We start from the raw sequence: 10,559 nt of genomic DNA, 5'->3' as shown, positions 1-10,559 counted from the left end.
TGGCAACCTGCATCTTCCCCAGCTTCTCACACTTTAATTAAATCCAAGGGGAATTCATCATGAGGTAATTCTTTCCATTGGATTTTTTCACATCAGGAAGTGCAGGCAGCCTGGGAGGGCTGCAGAGCAATGGAGAGATGTGTAATAGAAAAAATAAACCATACAGCAACCTTTGTGTTCCCTTTGTTAGCCGTGATAGGCTACGTAAATATTTACGTAGCCTATCACCGCCTCTGCAGGGATGCAAAAGGTGTCCCTGTGTTAGCCATGATAGGCTACGTAAGTATTTACGTAGCCTATCATGCGGCTAAAATGGTGAAGCGAATGGCGGCTGCAGATGTGGCCACCATTCGCAGAGCAGCATGAACGGCATCAGGTGACTGCTCCATTTCACATGCCTTTCGCGGGGTGGGGGGATGGGGGGCTTCATTCTGCCACGAGTTTTGGGGGGCCAAATGCACTGGCATTCTGCCTCACTGCGATCCATGGCGGCATTCTCCGCCATCCCTACCATCCACTGCCCCATAAATCTTTACTTAGCCTATCACGGCAAAGAGCAGGGACGCAAATGGCATCCGTTATGCCATTGGCATAGCATAATGGCGTAATGGATGCCATTTGCGGCCACAGACCGGCAGCGGATGGACGTCCAGCTGTGGACGTCCCCAGCTGGCAGCTCCACAGACTCACTGTGAAGCGGTGCCGGCCGGAGAGGATTCCGGGGGGAGGGAGGGATCGCCTCCCCCCCGTGGATGCCCCGGACTGGAATGGTAAGTGGATTGCGTACACCCCTACATTGTAGGGGATGTAAAATGGGGGCTAGGCTGCCAACACAGTTTATGCTGATGCCACTTACAGTGGCAAGTCAAAGAAATGATAAAAAGAAAGAAACTGTATGTGTACACACACACACACACACAATTTTGGGTGTTCTGGAATGCCCATTTTGAAGATAAGATGTAACAAATTCATTAAATGAGAGGTGTCCCGATGGACCAGTGGTATCCACCACATTTAATTGGTATGAATTGTAGAAATTAGGTATTCTCTCTCTTCATGTATAGAACCTCACTTGTGTTGCACAGAACTAATTACCTTGTACAACCCTGAGAACTCTTTGCCAAGTATTTTACATTGATTTAGAAAGCTCAGCTCTTCAACAGCCTTAATTGCCAACAACATTGTTTAGGAAATGTCAGTGAACGTGAAGCTGACCAGAACAAAATCAATATATCAGATCAATTTAGATTTTGTGTTATGAGGATTAGCCCTTAAACATTCTCCTGTTCAACTATGGAACGTGTTTCCAGCATCCTTCCACGTCACGCTGGTAACATTGACAGTTGTGTCAATATAATGGACATCCTGTCAGAAACTGAGGGACAGGCATCCACATGGTAGCCATAATATAAAGCTCCATTCACCACAGAGACTGTCCCAGTTTCATGGTAGGTCAGAATGACACCATATTCCACTTCCAGGAATATGTGCCTCCTAGTTTGGAGTCCTTCACTTGATTAGGGTGATCCATGCAATCCATGGGTATTACAGCTGGGGATGTATGGATCAAGTAAAATCCATCCCATCTGAGTTTCATGGATTGTCAGGAACCTTTCGTTCTGTCGTCCGCTCATTGATGGAATTGGGGCGGGGGGGTAGTTTCCGAATTTGTGCAAATTCACATCTGGATTTGCAAAAATGCACAAATCCCCCCTCCCCATGCACAGTTTCATCCTTTAGCCTATGGGGAAAATTTGCCAAGTAAAAAATGGCCAAAGTGCATGTTTCTTATACTAAATTTGCACACAGTTCCAGAAAGTTAGAAAAATAGTTCCCAAGACCATGGAATCTGCCTGACTGAAGAAAAGTCACAGAATTGGGGGGCGGGGGTGTCAGATTCATTAAGATCCAAAATCATCTGATTCCAGTGCAGATTTCTCTGATGTCCCTAATTAACAGTTGCTGTGTTGTGCTGAGACTATATGGGACATGTTTCCAGCATCCTTCCATGTCATGCTGATAAAGCAAAAGCTAGTCTAGATGTTACTACTTGTACTATAGGGATCAGCATCCCTGTGGTATGTTTCCTATTTTGTTTATGAAGGAGTCACACTAGTGTCTCCTTTGTTAAGGCTGGTAATTTTTTAAAAAGGGGGTTCTACCATTTTAAATGGTAATTAGGGGGGTGAGTTATTCTAACCTTCATAAAATTGAAATGGTTTCACCAATCTTTCTGAAATGTGTTGGAGCCAGAGAGAAGTGTTGCTTTTATATAACCTTATAATTTCAAGGAGGTTGGTGAAATACTGAGGGAGAAAGAGCAGCCTGAAGTCAAAATGTAAAAAAGTTAAAATGTAAAAACAAACTCCCTTTGTCAAAAGTGACTTTGAAAAGAGAAGAAAAAGGTTGGTGAACATTTTGTAATCACAATTCTTGGAGGGATCAGAGAGTTTTCACCTGAAACAATGATGGCTTTCTATTCTTGTATTGGAGTCCAAAGAAAACTCTCTTTTTAAAGTTCCATTTCATTTAGTCTTTAAAATACGCTATTTTTTTTTACATGTAATGATAGTCAATGAGAATAACCATAAGCCCAGGCATAATCAGTAGCACACTTTCTCCCAGTTCCCACCACAGCAGATTTAGAATGTTGAGAGGGGGAAATAACTGCCATTCACCTCATATTATTAGTAGGGATGTACGAATTGTGTACCTTTGGTGCTGCTTGACTTCCACAGTTTGCGACCAGTGCTCCGTTCCACCGTTCAGAAGCCCCCAGAATTCTCCTCTTTTTTTTCCGCTCCAAAAATTACGAAGATAAATCTGTACTGACAACAGTAATTCCGGTGCCCGGCCATCTCCGTGAGTCTGCACAACTTCCGTAGGAATTGCTATTTTTCATAAATATTTACAATTTCCCCCCCTGCCCTGACATGCAGTAATTACTTTCAGCCAAAACACTTCCTCTTCCTTGTAGGGGCTTCCCAAAAGAAGGCTGTCTTAGGTGTGCCTGAGTGATAAACTATTTGTTTAAAGCAACACTGCTTTAAAGAAAGAAAAAAGTTCTTTCTGTAACTGCTTCAGAAAGAACTTTCCATTATACTGTCTCTTTTTCATGAGTTTCAGCAGAGTGGTGTAGTGGTTAGACAACCGGTGTAGCCTAGTGGTTAGAGTGTTGGACTGGGACTTGGGAGATGGGGAGTTCTAGTCCCCACTTGGCTATGAAAGCTCACTGGGTGACTTTGGGCCGGTCTCAGCAACACACATTGTTTGGCTGTGTTCTTTCTGAAGCAGTTACACTTGTACAAATGCAGCATGAGTAGAAAGGTCAGCAAGCTTCTCTTTCTTTGAATAAAAAGCACACTCTGCACATGCTCAGGGAATGGACAAAATGAGGAATAAACATACCAGGGAATATGAAGAACTATATTCTTCCAGTGTGTGTGTGTGTGTGTGTGTGTGTGTGTAGCGTCTCCCCCAATCCAGCTGTTTCTTCTGAGATAACTAACAGGAGGTTTGATAATGAGCTGGATGTGGAAATACAAGGCTGAGCTGGGGGCGAGTGGGGTGCTGACATGTGTAGGAGTAAGTCACATTGAACTCAATAAGGCTTACTTCTGAGTAGACATGCACAGAGTTGGTTCTCCTCTCCATTTTAGCCTCACAACATTAACAACAACGCTGGATGTGGAAATATAAAGCTGCAGGGAGAATAATACTTCACGCAGGGCTCCAGACCGGCATGGTCATTTTGAAAGGTTTTTTCTTTCTTTCAAACAGCGTTGCTTTAAACAAAGAGTGCATTGCTCAGGCACACCTAGGACAGCCTTCTTTTGGGAAGCCCCTAGGAGGAGGAAGTGTTTTGGCTGAAAGTAAATGGAGATGGAGGATTTTAATTTAAAAAGAACACCCACAAACAAGGTGGTGAGCACAATTCATTTTTTAAAAAAATCTTATGTTGTTATTATCGGAGCATACTACACTGCGTTTTCATTTACAAAAATTCCACGACTCTCTGTGGATGATGAAAAAAAAGCCGCATGACTGCTGGCTCCACAGGGCCTCGTGGTGCCGTTCCGCAGAGGATTCCGTGGCACAGACTGAAGGGAATTCGATCCCATTTCAGTCCGCGGCAGAATTCTCTGACATCCCTAATTATTAGTGGCTGAGAAGAACAAAGAGAAGATGATTCTGTTTAGTGGGTTGGGGGTGTGTGAATCTGCTGGGAAAGGTAGGGTGGTGGGAAGCTGGTGTATATATAAGGAGTGCATGAGGATGGTGCATGAGGAAGATACTCCTCACATTCTGATTTCACAGCAGGTTCAGCCCTCCACCAGCCTGCCAAACAGCTCACGAAATGGAACTTAATAAGAGCTGAGAAGACTCCTTGACTTCTACTGAAGGGAGTAATGTACAGTTGTCAGAGCAACAATGTTAGCTAGGGGTGGACGAAACTCACTTACCTGTCGTCGAAGGCCGTTCGCGGTGGGGGGGAGGCGCTTCGCTGGTCCCCCCGCGAAGTTCAGGCCGGGAGGGGAGGCTTCCCGCCTTGCCCGGCCAAAATTCAGGCCGGGGGGGAGGCTTCCCGCCTCGCCCGGCCAAAATTCAGGCCGGGGAGGAGGTGCCTCACCTCGCCCGGCCGCGAACGCGGAAGTTAAAAAAAAAAAACGCCCCCTGATAGGCTACGTGATGATTCACGTAGCCTATCACGGCTAGATCTGCAAAGTCAGCCGTGATAGGCTACATGAATCGTCACGTAGCCTATCACGGGTGACTTTAAAAAAAAAAAAAGCGCGTACGCGAATGGCGGCCCCCATAGGGAGCTGCCATTCGCGTTCCTTATTTAGTCGCTGTAGTCTACGTAAATGTTTATGTAGACTACGGCGAAAATAAGGGCAACGCAAATAGCGTTGCCCTTATTTTCGCCGTATTCTACGTAAACATTTACGTAGACTACAGCGACCAAATAAGGAACGGGAATGGCGGCTCCCTATGGGGGCCGCCATTATCCGTACACTCTTTTTTTAAAAAAAAAATTCACGTAGCCTATCACGGCTGACTTTGTAAATCTAGCCGTGATAGGCTACATGAATCGTCACGTAGCCTATCAGGGGGCGTTTGTTTTTTTTTTCCTTTCATTGCAATGGCGGTGGCGGCAGCCGGTCGAAAGACCGGCTGCCGCTCCCGCCTCGCTCGAACACCGGCCGAACCGCCGGCCGGACCAGCCACCGGGAGGGACATTCGGTGAAGGTAAGTCCCGTCCCGGGGGGGGGGTGCGGGGGGCAGGGGGGGTGCGGAGGATTTCTCCCCGAAACTTGTTCGGGGGGCCGAACACATTGGCGCTCAGGCCCCCGAAGTTTTGGGGAGAAATTCTCCGCCATCCCTAATGTTAGCTTTGAATAATGGCCAGCTCCTTGGTATACACCCGAGCTGAGGGCAATAAAGCAAGAGGGGAGACGGCTAGAATGCAGATGGAGGAGGACTCATGCTGAGTCTGAATGAACACAGGTAAGAGCTCACTATCAAGCCTACTCTGTGGTGGTGAGGGTGGCAAAGAGAATTCTTTTCCACCAGCATTGCATCTTCTCAGTGTCATCCAGTGGAGCTTTTCCAAGTGGTTCGCGGCTTGTTACATTCTGGGCCAGGGAGAGAGACTGTGGAACCCTCGGTTGCATGCTGCGATGAGTTTGCATGGACTTTGAAGATAAAGTCACTCAGATTCGCCATGAATTGGACACCACGATTAATGCAGTTCCATTGGTAGAGGCGTTCAGAGCACCGTCTGGTCCAGTTTTATTGCATGAGTTTCAGTTACTGAGGCCTGAGGATGCAGACATGGTGCTTGGCCAATTCCGATCAACCACTTGTGTGCTTAGAATCATAGAATAGTAGGGTTGGAAGGGACCTACAAGGCCATCGAGTCCAACCCCCTGCTCAGTGCAGGAATCCAGGTCAGAGAGCATCCCTGACAGATGGCTGTCCAGCCTCTCCTTGAATGCCTCCAGTGTGGGATAGCCCACCACCTCCCTAGGGAATTGGTCCATTGTCGTATTGCTCTAACAGTCAGGAACTTTTTCCTGATGTTCAGCCGGAATCTGGCTTCCTGTAACTTGAGCCCATTATTCCGTGTCCTTCACTCTCGGATGATCGAGAAGAGATCCTGGCCTTCCTCTCTGTGACAACCTTTCAAGTACTTGAAGAGCGCTATCATACCTCCCCTCAGTCTTCTCTTCTCAAGGCTAAACATGATCAGTTATTTCAGTCTCTCTTCATAGGGCTTGGTTTCCAGTCCCCTGATCATCTTTGTTGCCCTCCTCTGAACCCTCTCCAGTTTGTCTGCATCCTTCTTAAAATGTGGTTCCCACATGTGGACACAGTACTCCAGATGAGGCCTAACCAGTGCTGAGTAGAGGGGAACTAGTACTTCCCGGGATTTGGAAGCTATGCTTCTGTTAATGCAGTCCAAAACAGCATCTGCCTTTTTTGCAGCCACATCACATTGTTGGCTCATATTCAGCTTGTGATCTACAACAACTCCAAGATCCTTCTTGCTTGTAGTGTTGTTGAGCCATGTATCCCCCATATTGTAACTGTGCATTTGGTTTCTTTTTCTTAGGTGCAGAACTTGGCATTTAGTTCTATTAAATTTCATTCTGTTGTTTTCTACCCAGCACTCCAATCTATCAAGATCACTTTGAATATTGTTTCTATCTTCCTATCAGGGTGGACATTGAGCCCATAGAATCCTAGAGTAGTTCTGATTCTGAGGAAGAGCAGCTGCTCCTGGGAGAGGAGCGCGCTCATCCTTCCTAGGGCCAACAGCTGACAGAGATTCCTCCCACCGGCATTCCTAGCATAGATAGCAGTCCTGGGAGTGAGAGAGCGTGGGAAGCAGACATCCGGAGGTGTGGGCTGAGGTACCATCAATATGCAGATGACACCCAACTCTACCTCTCTTTCTCATTAAACCCAGGTGAGGCAGTGGCTGTTCTGAATTAGGGCCTGGGAAAGGTAATGGACTGGATGAGGGCCAATAAACTGAAACTCAATCCAGACAAGACAGAGGTACTGTTAGTGGGTGGTTTGTCTGCCAGGCTATGTGATATTCAACCTGTTCTGGAAAGAGTTGCACTCCCCCTAAAGGATCACGTCCATAGTTTGGGGTGCTCTTGGATCCAGAACTGTCACTTGAGGCACAGATGAACTCAGTGGCATGCAGCACGTTTTATCAGCTTAGGCTGGTATACCAACTACGCCCTTATCTGGACAGAGATAGCCTAACTACAGTTATCCATGCTCTGATAACTTCTCATCTGGATTACTGCAATGCATTATAACTTATACTTGGGGCTGTCTTTGAAAATGGTCCGGAAACTTTCACTGGTCCAAAATAGGGCAGCAAGATTGTTAACAGGGACTGGCCAGTGAGCTCATATTACGCCAGTACTTTTTCAGCTGCACTGGCTGCCAGTCCATTTCCGGGCCCGATTCAAAGTGCTGGTATTAACATTCAAAGCCCTTAACAGCATGGGGCCAGGTTACCTGAAGGATCGCCTCCTCCCATATGTGCCTGCCCGGACCTTAAGATCATCCTCAGCAGCCCTTCTCCGTGAGCCCCTGCCAAAGGAAGTGAGGCGGGTGGCTACTAGGAGGAGGGCTTTTTCTGCTGTGGCACCCCGGCTCTGGAATGAGCTCCCTAGTGAGGTTCACCTGGCACCTACATTGTATTCTTTGTGGCGCCAGGTGAAGACCTTTGTATTTTCCCAGGCATTTTAGCATTTTAGTTTTCTAGACTTTTAGCTAGGAATGTACGAAAGGCACTTACCTGGTCCCACAGCTTGCTTCACAGTGGGAGGGAGGGGCTTCGGTTCTCCCCCCGAAGTTCAGGCCGCAGCGGGAGGTGCCCCGCCTCACCCGGCCGAAATTCAGGCCGGGGGGGGGAGGCACCCCACCTTGCCTGGATGAAATTCAGGCTGGGGAGAAGCGCCCCGTCTCCCCGGCCGCGAAATACAAAAGTGAAACAAACAAACAAACAAATGCTATTTGCGTTGCCCTTATTTTTGCTGTAGTCTACGTAAATCTTTACGTAGACTACCCGGGACCAAATAAGGAATGCAAATGGCGGCACCCATTGGTGCCGCCATTTGCGTACGCGCTTTTTTTCCCCCAAAGTCACCTGTGATAGGCTTCGGGATGTACGAAAGGGACTTACCTTGTCCCGCAGCTTTTTTCTCAGTGGGGGGGAGGCGCTTCGCTTCTCCCCCTGAAGTTCATGTGAGGGGGGGTGTCTTCCCGCCTCGCCCGGCTGAAATTCAGGCCGGGCGGGAGGCTTCCCGCCTCGCCCAGCCGAAATTCAGGCCGGGGAGAAGCGCCCCGTCTCCCCGGCCGCGAACTTCAAAAGAAAAGTAAAAAAAAAAAAGCCCCGTGATAGGCTACGTAACGTTTTACGTAGCCTATCATGGCTAGATCTGCAAAGTCAGCCGTGATAGGCTACGTTAATCGTCATGTAGCCTATCACGGGTGACTTAAAAAAAAAAAGTGCATACACTAATGGCGGCCCCCATAGGGATTTACGTAGACTACAGCGAAAATAAGGGCAACGCTATTTGCTTTTTTTTTTTTTTCAAAGTCACCCGTGATAGGCTACGTGACGATTAACGTAGCCTATCACGGCTGACTTTGCAAATCTAGCCATGAGAGGCTATGTTAATCGTTACATAGCCTGTCATAGGGGCGTTGTTTTTTTTTTTACTTTTCTTGTAATGGCGGCGGCGGCAGCTGGTCGAAAGACCGGCTGCTGCCCCCGCCCCTGACGAAGACCTGCCGAACCGCCACCGGGACCCGCCGCCGGGAGCGACATTCATGAAAGGTAAGTCCCATCCCCGGGAGGGGGCAGGGGGGGAGAATTTCTCCCCGAACCTTCGGAGGACCGAATGCGTTGGCACTCGGCCCCCTGAAGTTTCGGGGAGAAATTCTCCCCCATCCCTAGATAGGCTACGTAACGATTTACGTAGCCTATCACGGCTGACTTTGGAAATCTAGCCGTGATAGGCTATGTGAATCGTTATGTAGCCTATCACGGGTGTGTGTGTGTGTGTGTGTTTTTTACTTTATTTTGTTATGGTGGCGGTGGCAGCCGGTCGGAAGACCGGCCGCCACCCCCGCCCCCCCGAACCGCCGCCGAACCGCCGCCGGGACCCACCGCCGAGAGGGACATTTGAGAAAGGTAAGTCCCATCCCGGGGGGGTGGCGGGGGGTGGCAGAGAATTTCACCGCCAATTTCGGTGGGCCAAATGCCTTGGCATTTGGCCTCCCCGAGATTCGTGGAGAAATTCTCTGCCATCCCTACTTTTAGCTCTGCTGTTTTAAATCTGTATTTTAGATCCCCGCACTGCTGCTAGGTTGTATTCTGGTTTTATTCTGGTTGTATTGTTTACTATGGTTTTAATGTTTTATATATTTTGTATTGTTTTATTGCGTGCTCTTTGGTTTTAATTTTTGTGAACCGCCCAGAGAGCTTTGGCTATTGGGTAGTATAAAAATGAAATAAATAAATAAATAAAGAAAGAAAGAAAGAAAGAAAGAAAGCTGGAGAGATAGTAGTCCCATCTCTGTATGAGGCCTTTGGGATGAGGCAGGTGAACAGTTGCCTGCATTGATAGGAGCCGGGAGGACTCCTTGAGTTCTACTGAAGTGAGTAAGATAAAGAGGTTATAACAAAAGTGCTGTCTGAGCCTTGAATCCTGTGCAGTGAACAAAAGGGAAAAGGGATCACTTCAGATGTCTCCAGGAAATTCAGGCAGAAATTCAACTGGGAAAGATGGTAGTCCATCTCTGTATTACTTGTTTGGGATGTGGCAGGTGAACATCTGCCTGTGTTGATAGGAGCTGGGAGCACTCCTTGAGTTCTACTGAACGGACTAAGCTACAGTGGTTAGAGTTATACATAGACAGAATAGAAAACCCTATTGTGTTCTGTGTAATCTTTACCCATGAGAGTATTAGGTGCTAGTTCTGCCTTTGATCACACATTGCTGATCACAAAAGGAAGAATTCCCCATGTTAGTCCCCCAATACCATATAACTGACATTCAACAGAAAGAAAACCTATGCTATGTATTGAGAACTAATTTCAGAGTTTGCAGAACTGTCTTGTTTAGGTATTCAATGTTCATTAGTTCTCTCTTCATTTGGTTTAAAATAGTCTATTTAAAGTGCTGCACCTGTTCTGGCATTCCTTAGTGGATCACATATGTTCTATCTGAATTTGGACTATAACCCCTATCATTCCCAGCCAGCATGGCCATGTTGGCTGACAGGAGTTCAGGTCAACAACACATCTGGAGGGCACCAGGTCGGTAAGGCTGCTCTAAAGAAGAGAGAATTTGGCGGCCCTACTTTGTTCATCATCAGTTGTCTACAAGCCCACAGTCACTACTGCATGACATATCCTCAATCCTATCCACATGATTTATCTGCTACGAGAGAAAGAGAAATTCACTTGCACATTCTCTGCCTCCTTAGGGAGAATATGGTATTAAGGCTTGTGAACTTTACCT

General features: G+C 47.3%; 1 long non-coding RNA gene across 2 annotated transcripts in view; it reads left to right on the top strand.

Moving 5' to 3' along the window:
* Positions 1-3,846: 3,846 nt before the first annotated feature.
* Positions 3,847-10,559, top strand: part of LOC146344126 (uncharacterized) — a 39,188-nt gene continuing 32,475 nt past the window's right edge. Inside the window, exon 1 of one of the 2 annotated variants that reach the window (XR_014792586.1) lies at positions 3,847-3,921. This is a non-coding gene — a long non-coding RNA (uncharacterized LOC146344126). Of the gene's footprint in view, positions 3,925-10,559 lie in introns of both variants that reach the window. The other variant, XR_014792585.1, reaches the window with a different exon arrangement.

Source organism: Heloderma suspectum, chromosome 5, assembly GCF_057233095.1.
Source record: "Heloderma suspectum isolate Gila_16-S chromosome 5, 16-S_ref, whole genome shotgun sequence".
Taxonomy (NCBI): domain Eukaryota; kingdom Metazoa; phylum Chordata; class Lepidosauria; order Squamata; family Helodermatidae; genus Heloderma; species Heloderma suspectum.
This window is presented reverse-complemented; position numbering and strand designations above follow the sequence as displayed.